This window comes from Triturus cristatus, chromosome 11 (genome assembly GCF_964204655.1).
Source record: "Triturus cristatus chromosome 11, aTriCri1.1, whole genome shotgun sequence".
NCBI classification, from domain to species: domain Eukaryota; kingdom Metazoa; phylum Chordata; class Amphibia; order Caudata; family Salamandridae; genus Triturus; species Triturus cristatus.
Window position 1 is genome coordinate 876925022 of NC_140594.1, and position 22295 is coordinate 876947316.

Consider the following 22295-nt stretch of genomic DNA (forward strand, 5'->3'; position numbering starts at 1 on the left):
GTAAACCACCACTTTACTTAGACGGGTAGCAAAAATACTAGTGAAAACCTTATAATCACATTTCAGCAGTGATATTGGTTGATACGACTGGCATTGTATAGGGTTCTTACTGCGTTTCAAAATCAGTGAAATAACAGTCAAATTCCAAGACCCTGGTAAGAGGGAGCATTCTACTAAAATGGAATTAAACACCCTAAGCCAGACCTGAATCACCACCTCTGACATTAACATGCAAAATTAATTTGGAATCACATCGGGCTTACTGTTATTCCTCTTTTAAGTTTCTTAACTGCTGACAAGATTTCACTTTGTGACTCAAAAATTGCAGCTGTTCATGTGTCAGCCTGTGAAGGCATTGTCATGAGTGCCGGGGCCGGGCCCGCTCACATCGCGTTACTTCTCGCCATACCACCACTATGGTTACCATCCTACAACGCTTTATCTTTTATTTTGCCAGCGAGCATGTACCGCTAACACCGCGCCACTTCTCGCCACACCACCGGAATGGTTTCCATCCTACAAACGCTTTATCTCAGCACGTCACTTAGTGCTGCTTCATCACCAGGCATGTTCGACACCGTCCTCCGAATACCCACACACGCCCTCTTCATTCCCACTGCCAACACTGGGCATTCCTCACAACCAATGTTGTTCCTTCACCGCCGTTGACCATATGGGTCTTTCACTCGTACTGTGTGCTACAGCACTGTGGAAATATGGATTTTCCTGATCAGTTATGTCCCCTATCTTGGACCCCAACGGTTCCAGGTGCATATCACAAGTACATATATGTTCCCTCCAGTTCCAGTTATGAAGACGCAAATACATGTGCGTTCACCGTCAACATGTCCTTTGACAGATCCGCCATGAATAGGCCGGATATTCCATTCCTAAATATGAAAGGCCACCGGCTTCATATGGTTCACTTATGCCATTTTACAGTCCAGGCAAGTAGGCCCTGATTCTGTCATCAAACTCTTCTTGCCTTCTGCCTCTGAAAGCTCCAGTCCGAGCCTGCATCTGTGACCATGAACTTTGTCTCATTCTCTGCGCGGCTCACGAAGCCTGACATCAGCCTATTCTCTGCCAAGAACTGTATTTCACCTTCGAATTATCTGCTTCCTCCTCAGCCGATGCATTCCTGCCTAGTAGCTTAAGTAAACATTCTTCCAGTTACCAAGCAAAAAAGGCCTATCTTCTCTGTCCTCATGCAAGTAATTCATAGCCCTGTTACCATGGAATATTCCTACCCCCTCGCATTCAGTGTAGACACTTAGACGCTTGTACATGCACGCACAGTCAGTATAGAATAGATTCTGTCCGAGAGTCCTTCTTTTATGGATAACATAGTTCTTTAAACATAGGATGTTAGATATGATTTGGGATTAGGTTGACTTGACCCCCCAGACTTCTTGTCTCCACACGTAGAGCTAAATGTCAAGTCCCCTTCACCCCCTAGTTACACGTCAATTACACGTCAGACTGCTGCGCGCGCATCCATGCCAAGTATTATCTTATAGATCCACCTATACATGACATCACACCCAATTATGTTCCTTTTTTCGCCTTATTACACCCATTTCTGGTTACGCAGAACAACTCGTCATTTTCCTTATCAATTGTTACGCCTACTGCATTTACTTCATTGTCATGTATGTACTATAAAAGTCATTTCTTGTCAATAAAGTGGGTACTTCACTTCCTGAACCCCCGTGGTGATGGAACTTGAAGCATCCGATTATAATCGATCACCGGAATAAAGCCCATTCCGAACCTCTAATACCACGGATTCTGCCTCTCATTTCATTGAGCTATTTTACTATGTTCCTGTATCAAATTCAGTCCCGGTAAAGGAGAAATATTTACCACATGATGGCGCCCGAATAGGGACACTTTCTCATCTCACGCGCCGGCGGTGCGTTGCAGGCCCGGTCTCCTGCCACAGCTGGACGGACAATAACGCGTACCAGCAGGATTTCCTGTATCTCCCTCCGGTCAAGCGGGGGCGACTGAGACTGCGATCAACACCCAGACGAGGCGGTGAGAAGTGCGAAGTATCCCGACCAGAGCCTAGCTGAGAGAGCAAGATCCGAGGTATACAGAGACCCACCAGTCCGAAGTCAAGCCCAGTGTCCGACGAGTCGAGTCGAGTCGAGTCCAGTCCGAGTCAAGTTCAAGTTACTGAGGCCTTCCGTTTCCGAAGCTACCCGGTGAGTACCATTGCTGGGGAGGCATATCCGACGTGCACATAGGTTGTGCCGGTCAAGACGGGTTCGGGTACACAAATCCGGTCTGCACTGTTTTAGCAGTGTATCTGTACTGTTTAGCAGTATATCAAGTATTCCGAAGTATTCCGAAGTGTCTAGTTATTGTCTAGTTATTATCGAGAATTAAGCTTGGTGATTAGTTATGCAGACGATCATCATTGTTGTTTCAGTTAAAGGTTTAATGTTTAATGTTTAAAGTGTTTAAGTATATCGTGGTATGAATGACTGTTCATTATCGTGTTTATTGTATTAAGTCTGTTCAAATTCAAGTATCAGGTCAAAATCAAGTATAAGGTCAGTTCTCAATATGCCGCTCTTTTCGAAATTAAGACAGATCACTACCAGAAAAGGGGTTCTCGAAGAAGCCGTCCCTATTCCTCCTAGGGACACCCCAGGGCACTTTATGTATCACAAACATGGCTTAGACGCTATATTATTTCTTGATTTATGGGTAGACTATACCAAGGGATTACCAGAAAGTCAGAGGTGGCCCACAGCGGGGACCTGGGATGCAGAGTGCATCATGAAAGTCGAGGAAGAGTTATGGAAAAGGAAAGTCAGACAGTCACAGAAAGACGCCGTTGAATTATGGCGTAAAGAATCACATAGACGAACAGAAAAAGCACGTAGACAGGAAGAGAAGAGTAAAGAGAATTCCAATAAAGTTCGAGAGAATCTATTAATTGAGGAAGGTATCCGAGTGAAATCAGAACAAGTAGACAGACAAAGAAATGCCCTTATGAATGGTATGTATCCCCTTCTGGCCGAAGGATTACCTAAGGCTACTCCAGAAACACCAAAAGACTTGCCAAACCCATTGTTCCCAATAAAGGTACATCCTAAGGGGCATCCTAGAACCGCAGAAGATGTTTTTCTTTCCTCATATTTAGATGACGCAGCTCCCGAGTATGCTAATTCCGCCCCACATAGACCGCATACCAGGGAGGTTCAACGCCAAGATCCAGTGCCTGTATCCCTACAGCAACAAATCGAGTCACAAGTTCCGGCAAGCACATCTGTTTCTGTATCCGCTCCTACAGCTACTTCTATGGCTGTGTCCACACCTGTAGTTGCTGTGTCACGTTCGACGAATCCTTTTACACCCGACGCCCCAGATGGGGCCGCGGGAGGAGCTACCAATGTCTTTTCTACGCCACCCAGAATAAATAAACTTACTTTTCAAGAGTCAGCGCATTCACGTACACCCAAACTCCTTGGTGCCCGTGCGCTTAAGGAACTTCTTATAGATTGTAGATATGACCCGGTGCCTGGAAAGGAGGACGAAATGACCCTAGCATCATTGCGTATCAGACGAGCCGCAGTGTATTTAGCGAAGTTACCAGGAATAACTGCGCATCTAGATAATATATATCATTTTGTCCAAACAGGGCGAGATCCAGAATGTATTTACAGAGCTATGGAATACCAGAACGTAGAGATACAGGGGGAACTGTTACGTTTCCTCATAAACTGTGTGATCAGAAATCAAGACCGACCGGGGGTAGACCCGGAAGCCATGAAAATTCTTACAAAATGGAGCCAGAATATATCAGAAGGGAGACATGATAAACAAAATTGTATAATAGCCATGTGCCGTAAGATCCGTAAAGAAATAGAACGCCTACACGAAGAGCGATTAGAGGTAGACGAGTTCGAACAAAACGAGGAAGAAGGGTCAGGACTGCCCACAGGACAGTCGGACACCATAGCCTATGTAGGTAGAGGAAGATCTTGTAATAGGAATAAGACTAGATATCATACTGACTCAATACATCCGATATGTCCAGATAATAACAGGAATTTTCAAATACCTATAATTAATATAAGGTCTAACGAGCATTCGTTCCAAACCGCCGACAAACTACTCCGAGAACGAAGGGGTTATCATTTCCTCGATTCTATGGATGAACAAGATTTAGCCAGGGCAGCTGTCCATTGGGTGGACAGTCCCGGAAAATATAGTGATGATACAGTAGTACGCACATTTTTGAATCTTACCTCAGATGAACAAAGGTTAGCTGGGATTTATATGATTCAACAACTCATTATACTATATCGGAGTCAGCATTCGGACCCTGGTCCCTTGCCTGACATACTGACTGAATTACTTATGAATAAATGGAGAGGTCCAGGTACTGAATTAATTAAAGAAATTCTAGAATCAAGAAAGCAGTATATTCTTTTTGTATGTTCAGAACATGTTCCATTGTCCGTCAAGGAAAGAACTACGTATCACATAGATAGACAGAATCCCTTACGAGAAGTGCACCCAATAAAGGGTGAGGACAATGAGTTTAAACGCGTATTTGTATATACGCCTATATCAAAAATAGAATTGTTACAAATGAAGAAAGTGGTACCCAGTCATGACAAAGACCCAGCGGGTTTTCACCGAGAAATTAAAGACATGTTACTCATGGGAGAGTATACCTACCCCGACATTATGACAATATTAAAGGTGTTGATGCCTGCTGGCATTTATGAGAAACTCAAGGAAAAAGAGTGGGAGGTAGGTGATCAAAAGATAGAATGGTCAGCATTAGAAGCAGAAGAAAGGGCCCGAGGTCCAGGTGCAGGGCTTGGGGACAAAACTAAGGCATTACCAGGACTACTAGTACAGGTACTGCCGCGTTTATTAACTACGAAAAAGGAAGATTGGGGTACAATTTCAGCCTGTAAGCAAAAGCAAGATGAAGACACTAGTGATTACTATGCCCGTTTTGAAAAATGTTTTGGTATAAATAGTGGCATAAAAGCAAGTAGCGAATCATACCCACATCTGTTTGTAACAAAATTAGTAGAAAATGCTCTGCCCCCAGTAAAGAATAGAGTATTAAAATTCGAGAGTACCTGGCAAGGTAACACTCCATCACAAATGTTACAAATGTTACAGTACCATCACAATAGAATTAGAGAGGAACAAGAACATGAACACAGACGCATGAAAGACACGAAAATGAAAATGTTAGTTTCCCAGACAGTTCCAGCTGAAGGACATAAAAGGGGTATGACACATTCCGATTCAGCAGGACCTGTAAAAGGGACATGCAATTATTGTAAAAAGCCAGGTCATTACGTACACGATTGTCCAGTTTTAAAACATAATATCGCCATAGGTAAAACACAAGAAAGATCACGGCCACTCAGACAAGATCAGAATGAACAAGGAGCTATGCAGCATGCCCAGGCCATGCCAGCCGCACAACAGCCAATACAGTTTGTGCCAGCTGCACCCCCATTGCCTGTTGCTGCCACACAAACAACAACACGACAAATGTATCAGACCGCACAGTATGAATATCCCGAGTATCAGCGTTACGCATGAACAAGCCTCGAGAGGGAAGTTGACTTACCCCTTATTGAAATACCAGTAGACCAAGAAGGACCTTATGTACATAGTGAATTATTAGGCCAAGATAGAAAATTTCTACTCGATACAGGGGCAAGTCGAACGACCATAAAACGTAGTGAAGTTCCAGGGGCACCCCTCTCAGGCTCACAGAATATTTCCCTTGGTTTTGCAGGAAAACCTATTGTTAATGAAGTGTCACAACCTCTGCCACTTACGATAGGACCTTTGACCCGAACTACAGATTTATTACTTACTAAATCATGTCCAGAAAATCTATTAGGAATAAAAACGTTAAAAGCTCTAGGAGCTATAATATGTTGTTCTCCGGAAGGAGTAAGATTGTTTTTACGTGATTTTAAAGGTCACTATGTGTCTAAAGACATGGATCCCCGATTACGGATTTTACCTACACGTCTATGGGCACAAGGCCCTACTGATGTTGGATGCATGAATATTACACCATATCGAGTCACATTAAAGGCAGGAGTGGTGCTACCACGAATGCGACAATACAAGTTACCACCAGATGCTGTAGTGGCTTTACTACAAATCATTGACGAGCTCATTGCCCAAGGAGTAGTTGTGGAAACAGACTCCAATATATGTAATTCACCGATAATACCGATTCTTAAACGAACAGATCCGAAGGCCCCGCCAGTATATCGATTGGTTATTGATCTGCGCGAGTTAAACAAATGCATTGTGCCACAATTCCCTGTGGTCCCAGATATCTCGTCATTACTGACAGCTATTGATTCCGAAGCGACATTCTTCACTGTAATCGATCTCAAGAATGCCTTTTTCAGCGTCCCAATAGACCCGGAAAGCCAATATTTGTTCGGATTTAGTTTAAATGGACGTAGCTTTAAATTCTCACGCGCACCTCAAGGATTTACAGAAAGCCCCAGCATCTATAGCCAAGCACTGAAACGAGAACTTGACAGTATCCACATGCCAGTTAACACTGCTCTGCTTCAATACGTCGATGATCTGCTGATCACCGCAAGAAGCGAACCTGAATGTGAGAAAGCATCACTGACAGTTTTACAATTTCTAGCCGAAAAAGGGCACAAGGTGTCCCCTTCTAAGCTGCAATTCTGTGTCCAGCGAGTTGTTTATCTTGGACACTCGCTGGACAAGGAGGGAAGGCAGCTTACACCCGACCGCATTCAGTTGATAGCTAACATGCCAATACCCAAGACACAAAAGGAGGTGCGGGCTTTCATAGGCCTCACTTCATACTGTAGACAGTGGATCCCGCAATATGCATTTCTAGCAAAACCACTCATTCAGTTGACAACCCAGGAGGCAGCCACACCGACTGTTCTCCCTTGGACTCAGGAACACACACAAGCTTTTGAAAGCCTAAAGAAAACTTTATGTCAAGCACCAGTTTTAGCAACACCATGTTACAGAAAACAGTTTACACTCTTTGTTACAGAACGCGAAGGTACTGCCTTGTCAGTACTCACACAGGAACAAGCAGGAGCACACAAACCATGTGCTTATTTTTCTAGTACATTAGATCCCGTAGCTCAGGCTTTGCCTGCATGTCTGAAATCAGTGGCAGCAACAGCTTTAGCAATCAGACAAAGCGATGCCATAGTGTTAGGACATCCATTGACAGTTCAAGTACCACACGCAGTAGAGGTTCTTGTAAATAGAACACAAACACAACACTTGACCGTGGCACGACTTACAGGGTATGAACTTACATTGTTTCAGCCACATATAGAAATAAGACGCTGTAACACATTGAATCCTGCCTCACTTTTGCCAGTAACCGGAACAGACCCACTAGCCCATGACTGTATTGAAGTTATTACTGTAACGACAAAACCCAGACAAGACTTGACCGATGTTCCATTGTCAGATCCAGACCTGACATTTTATGTCGATGGTTCATGCATGAGAACAAATACAGGAGAGTTAGTAGCCGCTTATGCAGTCACAACAGATACTGAAGTCATTGACACTAATCGTATAAATACTTTGTCAGCTCAAGCCGCAGAGCTCATCGCTCTGACACAAGCCTGTATTCAAGCCACGAATAAAAAAGTCAACATATACACTGATTCACGTTATGCATTCGGAGTTGTACATGACTTCGGCGTGCTGTGGCGAGAGAGAGGTTATTTAACTTCCCACGGTGCCCACATTCAGCACGGACCCCTCATTCATGCATTATTAGATGCAATACATCTACCCACTGCAATATCAATTATGAAATGTAAAGCCCATACAAAGGTTACTGATACCATTTCCCAAGGCAATGATCTAGCCGACAGAACAGCTAAACTGACTGCTCAAACTCAAACACCCGATATGACTAAGACAATAGTCCCGACACCGACACATTGTATGACAGTTAAAGATCCTACTCTTGACGTAATTGACATACAGACACATGCTACACCAGACGAAATAAAGAAATGGACTGAATTAGGAGGGATCCAAACGGACCAAGGATGGATGATGAAGGAAAGGTCTGTATGGTTCCTTCCTGATTCAATGGTCCAAGTTGTAATTAACACTATACATAGTCCGGCACATCTAGGAGAAAAAGCTATGCTAGACAGCATTCAACACATTTGGTTTAATAAACATTTACGAGCAGCAGCCAAACAAAAGGTCCGTACCTGTATGATCTGTTGCCAGTTCAACCCAGGAAAAAGTGTTCCCGTAGAACAGGGTGGATTTCATCCTCCTGATCACCCTTTTGAAGTCCTACAGATGGATTATATCCAGATGGAACGATGTCGAGGATTCAAATATGTTCTTGTAGTTGTCTGCGCTCTGTCCCGTTGGACAGAGGCGTACCCGGTTTCAGATTACACTGCCCCGACTACTGCCAAACAGTTAGTTCGAGAATTCTTCCCACGATACGGTTTACCACGTGTTGTCTACTCAGATAACGGCCAGCCGTTCTCATCCGAATTAATGAAACACGTTTCACTTCTGCTAGGATATCAGTGGAAATTTCACTGTGTCCGACATCCCGAGGCAGCAGGTCTCGTAGAAAGACATAACCAGATACTGAAAATCAGACTGTCCAAAATATGCAGAGAGAAAGGGGTCGACTGGATAGTAGCATTACCAGTTGCACTTTTTTACATGAGAATGGTAGCACACTCTAGAACAGGGCTATCCCCGTATGAGGTGATCTTCGGTAGACCACCGAATATGTGGGGGACGCCTATACCACGCAAAATAACTGATATTGACTGTAATATGCTGACAGATTACTTGGCTTCCTTGATGTCTGCACTACAATCTTCTCGTTCACAGGTAGCTGCAGCCTTTCCCGACAACACTGAGGTGAAACCCCATGACGTTGTTCCGGGTAATCTTGTCTTTGTGAGGAATTTCGACCGAAAGACTCAGCTGGAGCCCAGGTGGAAAGCACCCAAGTTGGTTCTGCTCACCACAAGAACAGCCGTGAAGATCGAGGGCCGCAAGGGCTGGATTCATTCAAGCCACATCAAGAAATTTCATGGACTATCTTCGGATATAGACATTGTGCCCTGCACTCCCTCACAGATTGATACAAAACTCCCTTTTGTTGAACCTAACAAATCTGAAAATTACAAACTAAAGCTTAGGCCCACCAAGTCGAGCAATTTGATTGTTTAAGTCCTCTCCAAGGTGAAGCGGTTGAATTGTCTCTGACATGTATCCCTTGGACCTGAGTAGAGAAAATACCCGAAAAATGTTGAAACGACAGGCGTATTGTAAATCACTGCGTAGCCACTGCATAGTGACATTATTAATTTTGTTTTTATTGAGTCTTTTAATAATCATTACAAGTATGTTGTTGCACATATATTACCCTATTTCTAGACATGTTTATAATGTTGCTGCTGAACATTCTTTTAGTGACTTACCTCCGCATGAATTGTCTTATAGACTTGCGCTGCGCAATAACACTTTCATTAGTATGTTACATCATTCCCATCAGACTAGTAACGCCACCAATTGTTGGGTGTGTGGCCGACTCCCTCCCTATCAGAATTATGAAGGAGTCCTGCCTTTCTTTCCACATCCATTTACACATAATGGCTCCTGTGGAGCATGGTTTAGTTTAATTAATTCCATAGACTCAGACACAGCAGTTTACCAAGATCATTGGGTATGGGGAAATCTGAACCTAGCCTTACTCAAGGTCTGTTACCCTGACAAGGAGGGTCGCCCCAAAAGAACAGGAACTGATCTAGAAAATGAAGTATATGGATTAGGTAATTTTACACCTAATCTCATGATTCTAAATGTCGTATCTGAAATTGAACTAGTCTTACCCACCATGTCAGTATTCCCAGCGAGGGGTGAATTATGTGTAAGAAAGGTTGGTTCCATACATATGGGCCATAGTCAATGCACTACTACAGTAGAATTCAGTGATCAAGGCAAATCTTCATTCAGAGCTTATCGCCACTCCTACTTTATATGTGGTCAGACTGCATATATGCGTCTACCTCTAGATTGGGATGGTACCTGCTACATAGCATTCCTTTTGCCACCTGTTTTCCTAGCACCTCCTGATTATTATAGAAATATTCATTTAGTACACAACAGAGAACGGAGAGATCTCCCCATTGTCGATTACACTGAGACGGCATGGGACAAGTATGTAGATTTTAATAAAGGCATCTTTCCCTATATAGGTACTGTTACTAATAGTAAGCTGATACGTAGATTAACTAGAACCCTTGAAGCAGTAGTGAATGAAACTATTTCCGCCTTAGGCAATTTAACAGAAGAGCAGTCTGCTATGCGGATTGTTGTGCTTCAAAATAGTCTTGTCCTTGACGTCATCCTGGCTGATAGGGGCGGAGCTTGTAGGGTCATCGGATCAAGCTGCTGCGTATTCATACCAGAAAATTCGCCATCTGTATATAAAGCCATCACTCGCCTTCATAAGATTGTAAGCCAGATACACCAGAACCCAGGCACTTGGACTTGGTCCAGTTGGTTTTGGAATGCGGTATCAGCCTGGGGATGGAGAGTTTTATCCTTCCTAGGTATTGGCCTTCTCATACTATTCAGTTGCTGTCTATGTCTACAATGTGGACCAGCGATTTGTGGTCTGTGTGCCACATCGTGCATTCCACATCAAGATTTTCATTCAAGATCCCGGAAGAAGAAAGAAGAACAAATGATGCTATATGAACAGATCAATGGATTAATGAAGATTGATATCTCTTGAAGGGCAAGTAGGGGACAAGGAGGGAATGTGGAAATATGGATTTTCCTGATCAGTTATGTCCCCTATCTTGGACCCCAACGGTTCCAGGTGCATATCACAAGTACATATATGTTCCCTCCAGTTCCAGTTATGAAGACGCAAATACATGTGCGTTCACCGTCAACATGTCCTTTGACAGATCCGCCATGAATAGGCCGGATATTCCATTCCTAAATATGAAAGGCCACCGGCTTCATATGGTTCACTTATGCCATTTTACAGTCCAGGCAAGTAGGCCCTGATTCTGTCATCAAACTCTTCTTGCCTTCTGCCTCTGAAAGCTCCAGTCCGAGCCTGCATCTGTGACCATGAACTTTGTCTCATTCCCTGCGCGGCTCACGAAGCCTGACATCAGCCTATTCTCTGCCAAGAACTGTATTTCACCTTCGAATTATCTGCTTCCCCCTCAGCCGATGCATTCCTGCCTAGTAGCTTAAGTAAACATTCTTCCAGTTACCAAGCAAAAAAGGCCTATCTTCTCTGTCCTCATGCAAGTAATTCATAGCCCTGTTACCATGGAATATTCCTACCCCCTCGCATTCAGTGTAGACACTTAGATGCTTGTACATGCACGCACAGTCAGTATAGAATAGATTCTGTCCGAGAGTCCTTCTTTTATGGATAACATAGTTCTTTAAACATAGGATGTTAGATATGATTTGGGATTAGGTTGACTTGACCCCCCAGACTTCTTGTCTCCACACGTAGAGCTAAATGTCAAGTCCCCTTCACCCCCTAGTTACACGTCAATTACACGTCAGACTGCTGCGCGCGCATCCATGCCAAGTATTATCTTATAGATCCACCTATACATGACATCACACCCAATTATGTTCCTTTTTTCGCCTTATTACACCCATTTCTGGTTACGCAGAACAACTCGTCATTTTCCTTATCAATTGTTACGCCTACTGCATTTACTTCATTGTCATGTATGTACTATAAAAGTCATTTCTTGTCAATAAAGTGGGTACTTCACTTCCTGAACCCCCGTGGTGATGGAACTTGAAGCATCCGATTATAATCGATCACCGGAATAAAGCCCATTCCGAACCTCTAATACCACGGATTCTGCCTCTCATTTCATTGAGCTATTTTACTATGTTCCTGTATCAAATTCAGTCCCGGTAAAGGAGAAATATTTACCACAGCACACAGCATCATTCTTGTTCGCATGTTGAGCATCACGCTCACCCCACTTTTTTCGTATTTAGATGTATATATGTTCTACAATTTCCAAACGGTTGTTGACTAGATATGCTTAAAGTTTGGTGGACCATAATTACTGTTTAAAATCTTGTATATTCTCTTTTTTTCCTTGTCTCCTGTCTCACAACTTTTCAGGCTGGTTCAAAAACTTATCAGGCAACAGTTCACATTCTAGTCCTGATGATGATCCCCCACTATTAAGAGCTAGGGATCAAAACGTCGACTTGTTTAGCAAAACACCACAATTTAACAACTGTGTAATTCCTATTGTGTTGTTTGCTGATATGAGCTTACGCAAGATTATCATGTAATGTAAGCCACCTTTTGCTCTTCTTGTAAACAATTTCTTTGCCTGTGACTTCCTCTTTTCTATTCTCTCCATCCCTTTTATTTCCAAAGCTCGGTACAGGATTGTGCCTTTTTCACCCTTGTTGTTCCCCCTATTCCGTTCATTCCCTTTTATTTTTGAATAAACGGTCCTTTGTCCGGCTGGACATTGGTATACTACTCATAGTGCTCATTGTAGTCTATGTAGCAATGCTTCCATTATTTCCTCCTATGCTAAGGACCATTGTTCTTTAAAATAAGCTACTACCCGAGGTCCTTAGGCTACCAGATCGGGTCCCCTTGTTATTTCTCCTTCCGCTACGTGGCTTATGCAGGGACCGCAGAGGAGTATAAAACTCCTTCAATCCGACACAGAAATGCTTTGCATTCTAGTATCTGGAATTAAGCCCTTGTTTCCAGCCACGTACCTGTTCTGCTTCTGGGTTGTAGCAAGAAGTGGGCGTTACTGTTTGACAGCTCCTGTGGAGCTCGGCGTCTTCTCGTGTCTCCTGCTCGGCCGCCGTTGTTCGGGTGTTCTGCAGCAGTGCGGACGGTTCCTGCTTGCGGTTCCTTGAGTGCAGCGGTCCCAATTCTATAATCCTGCAAAATAACAAAGAAAATTCAGGCCTACAACATGGTAACAGCTCTTTCGCACGGCACAAAATATAGTGGGGCTCATTTATGAGCCCTTGCGTCTCTTTTGCGCCGCCGGTGCGTCACTTTTTGTGACGCATAAGCGGCGTAAAAACTGGACCTTGTTGCACCATATTTACAAAGTGACGCATCTAGGTAGATGCGTCACTTTGTAAACCCCTGCGCTACATTATACCTGCGTCAGGTATAATGTATGCAGGGTGGGCGTTGCCACGTAAGTAAGCATCGTAGAAGTGACGCAGTGAAATCTACGAGATTTCACGGCGCCACTTCTAGGGTGCAAATGCGTCGATATCTTACGCCTGCCTCACAGCAGGCGTAAGACTGACGCAGGCCCTTTCACATTGGGCTTGCACCATGTGAAAGGACACATTGCTGGAGTTGCGTCACTTTTGCGCCTACAGATACGTCAGAAATACTGATGTATCTGTGACTCCTTGCGACATGATGCGTCATACTGTAAATATGACGCATCAATGGAGTCGAAGGGAGGGCGCAGTGAAAAGTGACACATCACTGTTTTCACGCAGTGATGCGTCACTTTTCATACATGAGGCCCTTACACTCTTAGGGGCAGATTTACAAGCCCCTTGCGTCACTTTTGTACTGTCGTTGCGTCACTTTTGTGACGCAGCGGCAGAGTAAAAGTTGTGGCCCATTTACAACGTGACGCATCTAGGGAGATGCGTCACGTTGTGAAGCCCTGCTCCACATTAAACCTGCGTCAGGTTTAATGTATGCAGTGTGGGCGTTCCGCCGCAGAAAGCCCCGTAAAAGTGACGCAGTGAAATCTACAAGATTTCTATGAGTCACTTTTACATCCATGCTGCGTCAAAACCCTGCACCTGCTTGAAGCAGGCGTAAGAATTGACGCAGCATGTTAGGCATAGGACGGCCCTGAGCATTGCTGTAGTTGCGTCGTGCTTGCGACACCACTCCAGCAATGTGTGACTTTTCCGTCAACAGATGCGTCAGAATTTCTGACGCATCTGTCAATCCTTGCGCCATGGTGCGCCGTATTGTAAATACGGCGCATCCATGGTGACGCAAGGATTTGGCATGTTGGCGCAGGGAAAGTGACGCATCTCTACAGATGCGTCACTTTCTTGTAAATTTGCCCCTCAATGCTTACCTGTGGGAGTTCATGTCCTTGGAGATTTGCTTCTTTTGCCTTGCTCTCATAATTTAGTCCGTTCCTGACAGGTTAAGGAACCCTTTTTGCTAATTTCCTGGTATTAAGGAGAATTCAGTTTGCGTACATGATTTATATTTCAATGAGAGAATATCCCATTCATCTCAGAGAGCATTAGGTGGGTGAAGAGTGTCTCTTTTCCCAGACTATAAGTTCCCCTTCTCCATAGGCACTCAAGTGAAATGTATTTATTTATTTTCCAGGCAATGTTACAATCACTTGAACCTTTTTCTTTTCCTGTTTTCTTTAGGGAAGAAGGGAATAACCAGGTACTTTAGCCTCTTACACACTTTTACAATATTCCTTTCACACCTAGTAAATATTGTTTACTGACGGCCTTTATCTCTTTTTAGGTAGTGATATCTCCTGGTTGCCTGGTCCATCCCATGGGTGAGGGTCGACGTGGGACACAAACCTCGTCCATCCCTGTTTCATTCCCTTCTTCCCCTGGTTCACTGCCTTTTACATTGACTTAGTTGGGTATGTCAGTGACCAAGGGGATGTAGGGATCTTGCTTCCTTGCATGGCGCTCCTGCGGAAATGGAAAAAAAGGATGTGGTGCGCGCACTTCCTGAACGTTCAATGGCTGAGTTTAATGGTTGTGTCGTGCTCCGGGGTAACGCTCTCCGATGACGAGTGTGTTTATAAATTTCCTGATGCACCCCCAGATTCTGGGGTGTGTCCCCCAGGCACTGACGTGGTCCACGGAAGGGGTTTCCAATGTTTGTCATAAGATCGTAGTGAATCCTTTTTCTTTTTCAAAAAACTTTATTCATCATTTAGATTCATCATAGGCATTTACTTTTGATCCATTGCGATAATCAAGTGCTTTGTTATGCGTTCCCAATGCATTTCGGCCCTTAAGCCTTCATCAGGGGAAATCTAAAAATGATAAATGTGGTAATGAGTGTGATGTATAGGAAGTTATATTCACCCATGCAGTGTGACGTGGGGGGGAAAAACCGGAGAAAGAAGAGTGAAGTATGTGGTGAAAAAACGCGGTAAAACAAGGTGGGTTACAAATGTAGTAGATGATGCAATGTTAAGTGAGAGGGAAGTAGGTTTCGTATAGTAGGTATAAAGATGTTAAGGGTGAGAAGAGTAGTGGAGTATAGATTAAGGATATCCCGGTGTGGTTTAAGAATGAGGTTGTAAAATATAGAACGTCTATTATGTGAATTACTCCACGATAATATCTAAATTTAATAGATTGTATCGATAGCGTTAGTAAATGGATACCAAAGATAGAGGTAGTAAACTAAACGGACTATGAGGAGTAAGTATACGCTTACCGAGTGCAGGAAACATCACCGTGTGGACCCGTGTGCTGCCGTTTACGCGAGAGGTGTGCTGATGGTGATTCCAATACGGAAGTGAAGAAATGAGAGAGTGACGTGGAAGAGGGTAATAGACATTAAAAAGAGACTGTTGCGATGTTAGTGATAGGATGAAGAAAGACTAATCCAATGATAATGTGCGAGGATGAGAAGGGGGGTATAACGATGTAAAAAATATTACTAGGGATTGGAGAACTGTAGTATGGTGAAAATGCTCTAGTGGGCTGGGGAAAAGGTGTGAAAAAAAAAGAACCATTGTTGGACATCACAATGATGGGATAGTATAACATGTGAGAACAAGAACATCAGACATGAATATTAAATTTAAGCGATGGCTAAGACAAAAAAGACAAAAAAGATACCAATCCATGGAGAACACAATAGTAACGAAAAATGGTATATACGAAATGTTGTTGGAACAGTTACAGATAACATGTAAATTCTGTACGGTCGTTCATTCCGTACGGTTTCATAGAGTTCAGTAAATAAATCCAGTGATTTTCTCGCTTGAGTAAAAAGTTGTGATTGTCTCTCCCTTCTTTTTTAACGATGGTTTCAAGAATGCAGAATTTCAATTGGCTGACATTGTGTCCAGCTTCCACGAAGTGCTGTGCGACTGATGACTTCATTTGTTTAGTTCTGATATTGGATTTGTGTTCGTTAAGCCTGATTTTCATTTTTCTCTCGATTTGTCCAATATAGATTTTGCCGCACGGGCACTTAAGCATGTAAACGATGTTGGAAGTGTCGCATGTCGCGGTGGTTCTGATTTTGATTTTGTGTCCTTTCATGGGGTGTGTAATATAGTCGCCTTTTATGATGTTATTACAACTATTACAGTTTAAACATGGAATAGTTCCCTTGAATGTGTAGTGGAAGAGTGGTTGTTGTGGTTGTTTGAGTATTTCGCCAATGTTTTTGTTTCTGGTATAGGCAAAGATTGGTTCTTCATCAAAGATGTGGTTGAAATCCTGTTCTAATTTAAGCAGTTGCCAATGCTTTTTGATAGTGCGTTTGTACATTGCACTCATGGTGGAGTATTTGGATACTATTGTGATTTGGTTCTTGACAGGTTTGGTTTGGACGGTGTTCTGCTTGGGTTTTCGGATCAGATAGAACCCACTCATCAGGGCCTCACTAACCCAGCCAGAACGTTACCCCCTCCCTAGAACCTATTTACAATCCTACAACCACATATATATCTATCACCTAAGGACAGGGGATTCCTACTATGTATACCAAGATCTCACAATCGGCGGCCTCGCGGTCCCATACGAACCCAGACCTCTCTGCCCAGACGACAGTATCAGCACAAGTGGCGGCCTCGCGGTTCCATACGAACCCAGACCTCTCTGCCCAGACGACAGTATCAGCACAATCGGCGGCCTCGCGATCCCCTACGAATCCAGACCTCTCTGCCCATATGACAGTATCACAAGTGGCGGCCTCGCGGTCCCATACGAACCCAGACCTCTCTGCCCATACGACAGTATCACAAGTGGCGGCCTCGCGGTCCCATACGAACCCAGACCTCTCTGCCCAGACGACAGTATCAGCACAATCGGCGGCCTCGCGATCCCCTACGAATCCAGACCTCTCTGCCCATACGACAGTATCACAAGTGGCGGCCTCGCGGTCCCATACGAACCCAGACCTCTCTGCCCATACGACAGTATCACAAGTGGCGGCCTCGGGGTTCCCATACGAACCCAGACCTCTCTGCCCAGACCGCAGTCTCATACGACAGTTCATCCTATGGTTACCATAACATACAAAAAGGGCTCACTATTCATCAGATCACACAAGGATTGCCAGTTTGAGTACAGCTTGTTTTCAGGTTCGAGGGGCTCCTCTCTCCCTTATTCAGTTACCACTTACCTGATCAGGGTTAACATCTGTTCATGTAGCCGCAGCTGACTAGAAGAATAGGCTACCCTCTTATACAAGAACACGCAGCACATGTTGGTTTACTACAAACTGGATACTTTATTACTCATTACATGCATAATCACATAACATTACGATATAACACATAACCTGCAAAGAAAAGTGAAAGATTAAGTTGTACACTCTAATAAGAAAGGGTCGACATCACCTTAGTAGTATGTAGCCTGCACTCAGTGGTCATCTAGGTTCCCTTCTCGTTTGTATCTCGGCTCGCCTGGAATCACCCTTCTTCGAGTCACTGGGACCTCTTCCTTATCGGCTACTCTCTCCTCTCTGGCTATTCTGCTAGGAAAGCATCTGTCTCTCGGTTCTTCTCCGCCTTCAAGATGGCGTCTGTCTTCCCTGGAATAAGTAGTAGCTTTACTGCTAACGGCCAGATGCCGCCTACGGACTGAGCATGTAACTGCCTCAGACTTTCACTAATATAGAGGTGCATTTGCTCATGGAAAATTCCGGCCCGTAACCTGCCGCCCACCAAATTCTTGTACCTCCCCGTACCAAGGACACGTTCCCAGCCGGCCGGCCTGATGTAGTGTCTTCGGCATGAAGAAAAATACAATCCTTCGATAAGGGCCGGCCTGAACCGGTTCTCTCCAAGCGAATAACACCTCATAACTAAAACATAGCTTTTGGCCTAGAAGCATCCCAAGCTGCCGAAGCAGAAAGAAAGATGGAGTCTCTCCCGTTTGAGGCCTACCAGGCCTGAATCCAGCACAGCTCCATGAAATACCCTCACTATAGGACAGGTTATGCCTAATACTAACGAATCTATCCCCTAGGCTATATATGCAAGCCCTGATCTATGGGGAAGAGCACAGAATCATATCAAAGTGCCTAGTAAATAGGCTCCATTCACTACTCTAACCCTTAGACTTGAATGATAAGAGACTGAAGTCACATCCAATCACTTGTTAACACAAGAAGGCCAGGAAAATCGAGCAGTACATTTCACCCTTGACTTCAGTCTATTATACATTCATTAAACGGAACTAACATCTGTGGAAGAATAATATGAAACAAAACTAACTGATCTATGTCGAGAACCAGGTGTGCAGAATTGAAGTAGTGAAGGAACACACTGAATAAAGCAACAGATGGAAATCAAAATGGCGATAGTAATCAGAATACCTCCTAATATTTGACGTAAGAAATGCAAATCAGGCAACCAATTAAAGAGCCAGTCAAACCAGCCCTGTTCAATGTGTTTTCTTACTTCTTCTGTCAAGTCATGTAGCTTGTTAATGTGAGCTCGAATGGATTGTGTATGATCAGACAAGTTAAAACAACAAAGACCCTCAAAATTAGAACAATCGTGTCCATGTTTAAGCAAAAGATAATCAATGGCCGCTCTATTTTGCAAGATAGCCCTTCGTTCACCCCGGGCGTCTAATAGCATGTCCGACAGGACTGTGGAAGTATTATTAATGGATTTCACCATCCAGCAGGCCATTTTCTCAATAGATTTGGCATTATAAACTGCCAAAGCAGGAACACCAATAATTGAAACAGCCAGGCTAAGATATTCGGACTTAGAATATAAATGCAAAGATGAGTCACAATCCTCCTGTAATCTCACTGTATCTCGAACCACACGAGAGTTGGCATTCGGATGCGACGAAAACATTAGCAAACTTAATCTAGTAATAGCACAAGGGCCTCCAGAAATATTTGCGGGGACATACGGCCAGGAAGTATTACCACATGAGAAAAGCCATCCGGCAGGTAGTAACATCGTGCGATAATGACTGGGGGCAACTACCATACTCTTGCAAGTCATGTTATTTTGAACAGAGGTACATATTTTCGGCGTCCTTTGAAGGCACAAAGTTCGTTCATGAGCGGTGAATGAGGTGGCCCCTTTCAATTTTAAACGCATACATTCCGAAATTGCACTAGGATTACACGTGAGGAAAAAACACAAATCCCCTTGTGTGATATTATAGGTAACTATTTGGGACTGGATGGGGGGTATCGGGTCTGACAGTTCAGTACACAAGGGGCAATATTGATGGGTAGCAAAATCGCCCAGAAGAACATTGGGGCGAGCGGTGGATATATTGAAAATATGAGTTAAAGTTTCCAACGAGGCAGGAACAGTAACCAAGCAAGTTGACAGAATATCATTCACTGATCTCATCGGTGTCAGGCAGAAATGAGGGGCGCTAGTCACCCGTGTCGCAAGCGAAATCCAAAAGTTCGATGACGAATCCCACGCAGCGAAGGAACGCGACACTCGGGTTCTCCATTCATCCCGGGTTGATGGGATCCCTCCTCTCTCGCCGCACCATCCCAAAAACAGTCCGATGCCGACACATCCCGCAGCAACAGTCCAAAGAATGATCTGAAAGAGAATCAAATACAGGCATTATTCATTCTCGTAAGTAACATTTGTCAGCCGGGACTGCTTCCCAGCCATCTTTCCCTGGTCTCATAACTAGAATGGTATTATCGTGACCGGTTGCAATGACCTCTGCCTGTTCAGGGGGATTCTTAGGCGACTGCACCCAAACTCTGGCCCCAGGATTGTCTGTAGAGCCAAAACCTTTCTGACCACGTACAGTTAGCAACGTTGGGGCAGTGCCTTTTACCATCTCACCACTGAAGACAGGCATAATTAGCAATTGAGCCACTCGGTCAGTTTTATGTATCAGTAAGTCAACCTCACTGCCATTCAGCAGGAGCACCTTAATCTCTCCCTGATAATCGCTATCAATGATTCCTCCAAGCACCTGAATGCCTTTTACAGCCAGCCCCGATCTAGGGGCGATTAATCCGAAATTTCCAGGTGGTATCTGAACGCCAACACCTGTCTCGATGATGACTCGATCTTTACTTTTTATAATGGAGTCATCCATAGCATGCAAGTCTAAACCTGCCGACCCTGGGGTCGCTCTGCATGGAGCCAAAGCTCCGGGAGTAATCTCCCAGTACATCACAGTCTCTCTGATCTCATTGGGTTCAGCAACAACATTCGGAGGAAACAGACGCATAAGTGGGGATTCAGCATTTAGAAAAGGACGGTTATTCAAAATCATTAACGCTTGAGGTAAAAAATCTCGCCAATTCTTATACTTGTCATCCGTTAATTTGCGGAGTTGGTCTTTTAGCAGGCCATTCAACCTCTCCACAAGACCCGAGGCCTGTGGGTAATAGGGTGTATGAAACACCCATTCAATATTGTTTTCCACACAGAATTCCTGTACCAATCTTCCGCGAAAATGGGATGCATTGTCAGATTGAATTTGGAATGGCACACCATAATACATCATAATCAATTCCAATGTTTTAATAGTATTCAGTTGGGTAGCTTGCTTACAGGGAAGGGCCACCAACAGGCCACTGTATGTATCAACAATGGTGCAAACATATTGACAATTCCTACTCATAGGGAGTGGACCAATGTAATCAATCTGCCAAATTTGAGCGGGCACTTTCCCGCGATGTAAATGACCTTTAACAATTTGGGGCACTATGCGCTGCCTGATATGCTGACAAATGGGACAATGTAAAATAACATTTTTAATTAAATCTAGGGGAATATAAATTCCTCGATCAGCAGCCCACCTGCTAGTGGCTTTCTCTCCAAAGTGTCCTGCTTTCTGGTGTGCCCATTTCGCCAATCCCGCAATATCAGAATCTTGCGTGTCCACCACTGCCTCAGCAATTTTAGATTTCTCATCTGCAATATTATGAAAGAATTTGTCAAGAGAGTCTATCGGGGTATGAGCATCCACATGGAAGATTGTAACAGTACTCTGTGGGAGCATTTCCCAAATCTCCTGCCATAATTCTTTTCCCCACAATTCCTTGGAATGGATTTTCCAACTATGGGAATGCCAAGTCGGTAACCAAACTGCCAGTCCATTGGCAGTAGACCAAGAATCGGTAACAATATGACATATGCCAGGTAACTCTTGTTTCAGAACTTGATAAACAGCATAGAGTTCAGCAAATTGACTGCTCTTACCCTCACCAGTTGTACTCAGCAATTTTTGTGTGATCGGATTATAGGACACTGCCTTCCAATGCCGTTTCGTCCCTATGAACCTTGCTGAACCATCCGTAAACCAGACATGGTTTCTGTCCTCTGCGGACAAATCATCGAAAGGTTTACCCCACTTAACAGGAGATTCCTGTACTAAAGGTACGAAACATTCACTCTCAGTCTCAGTTGATGGCGCCCGTGCCACCTGCTCATGCAAAGATGCAACTCCTTTTTGTCCCACACGTGCCCTATCTTGTATATACCATTTCCATTTAATCACACTCGCCTCTTGAGCGTGTCCAATTCGGTGAGTTTTCGGCGAACTCATAACCCACTGCATGATAGGAATTTCAGGTCGCAAAACTATATCATGTCCCAAAGTCAACTGCTCGGTATCCACCAGAGCCCAATAACATGCAAGTAGCTGTTCTCAAAAGGTGTATAACGCTCACCAGCATCAGGTAACTTTTTGGTCCAGAAACCTAACGGTACTCTACTCTTGCCTTGTTTCTGCCACAAACTCCAATTCGCATAAAGGCCTTGTACAGACACATTCAAATCCACATCACCATCACATACAGGCCATAAATCCAGAGCATGCTGAATTGCTTCTTTTGCCAGACTGAACGCATCTTGCTGTGGTTTATCCCATTCAAATGCATTCTTTTTACGAGTGACACGGTACAAAGGGGCCAATATTTGACTCAAATGAGGAATATGCTGGCGCCAAAATCCAAACAAACCAATGAAGGTTTGGGCTTCTTTCCTATTTCTCGGAACTGC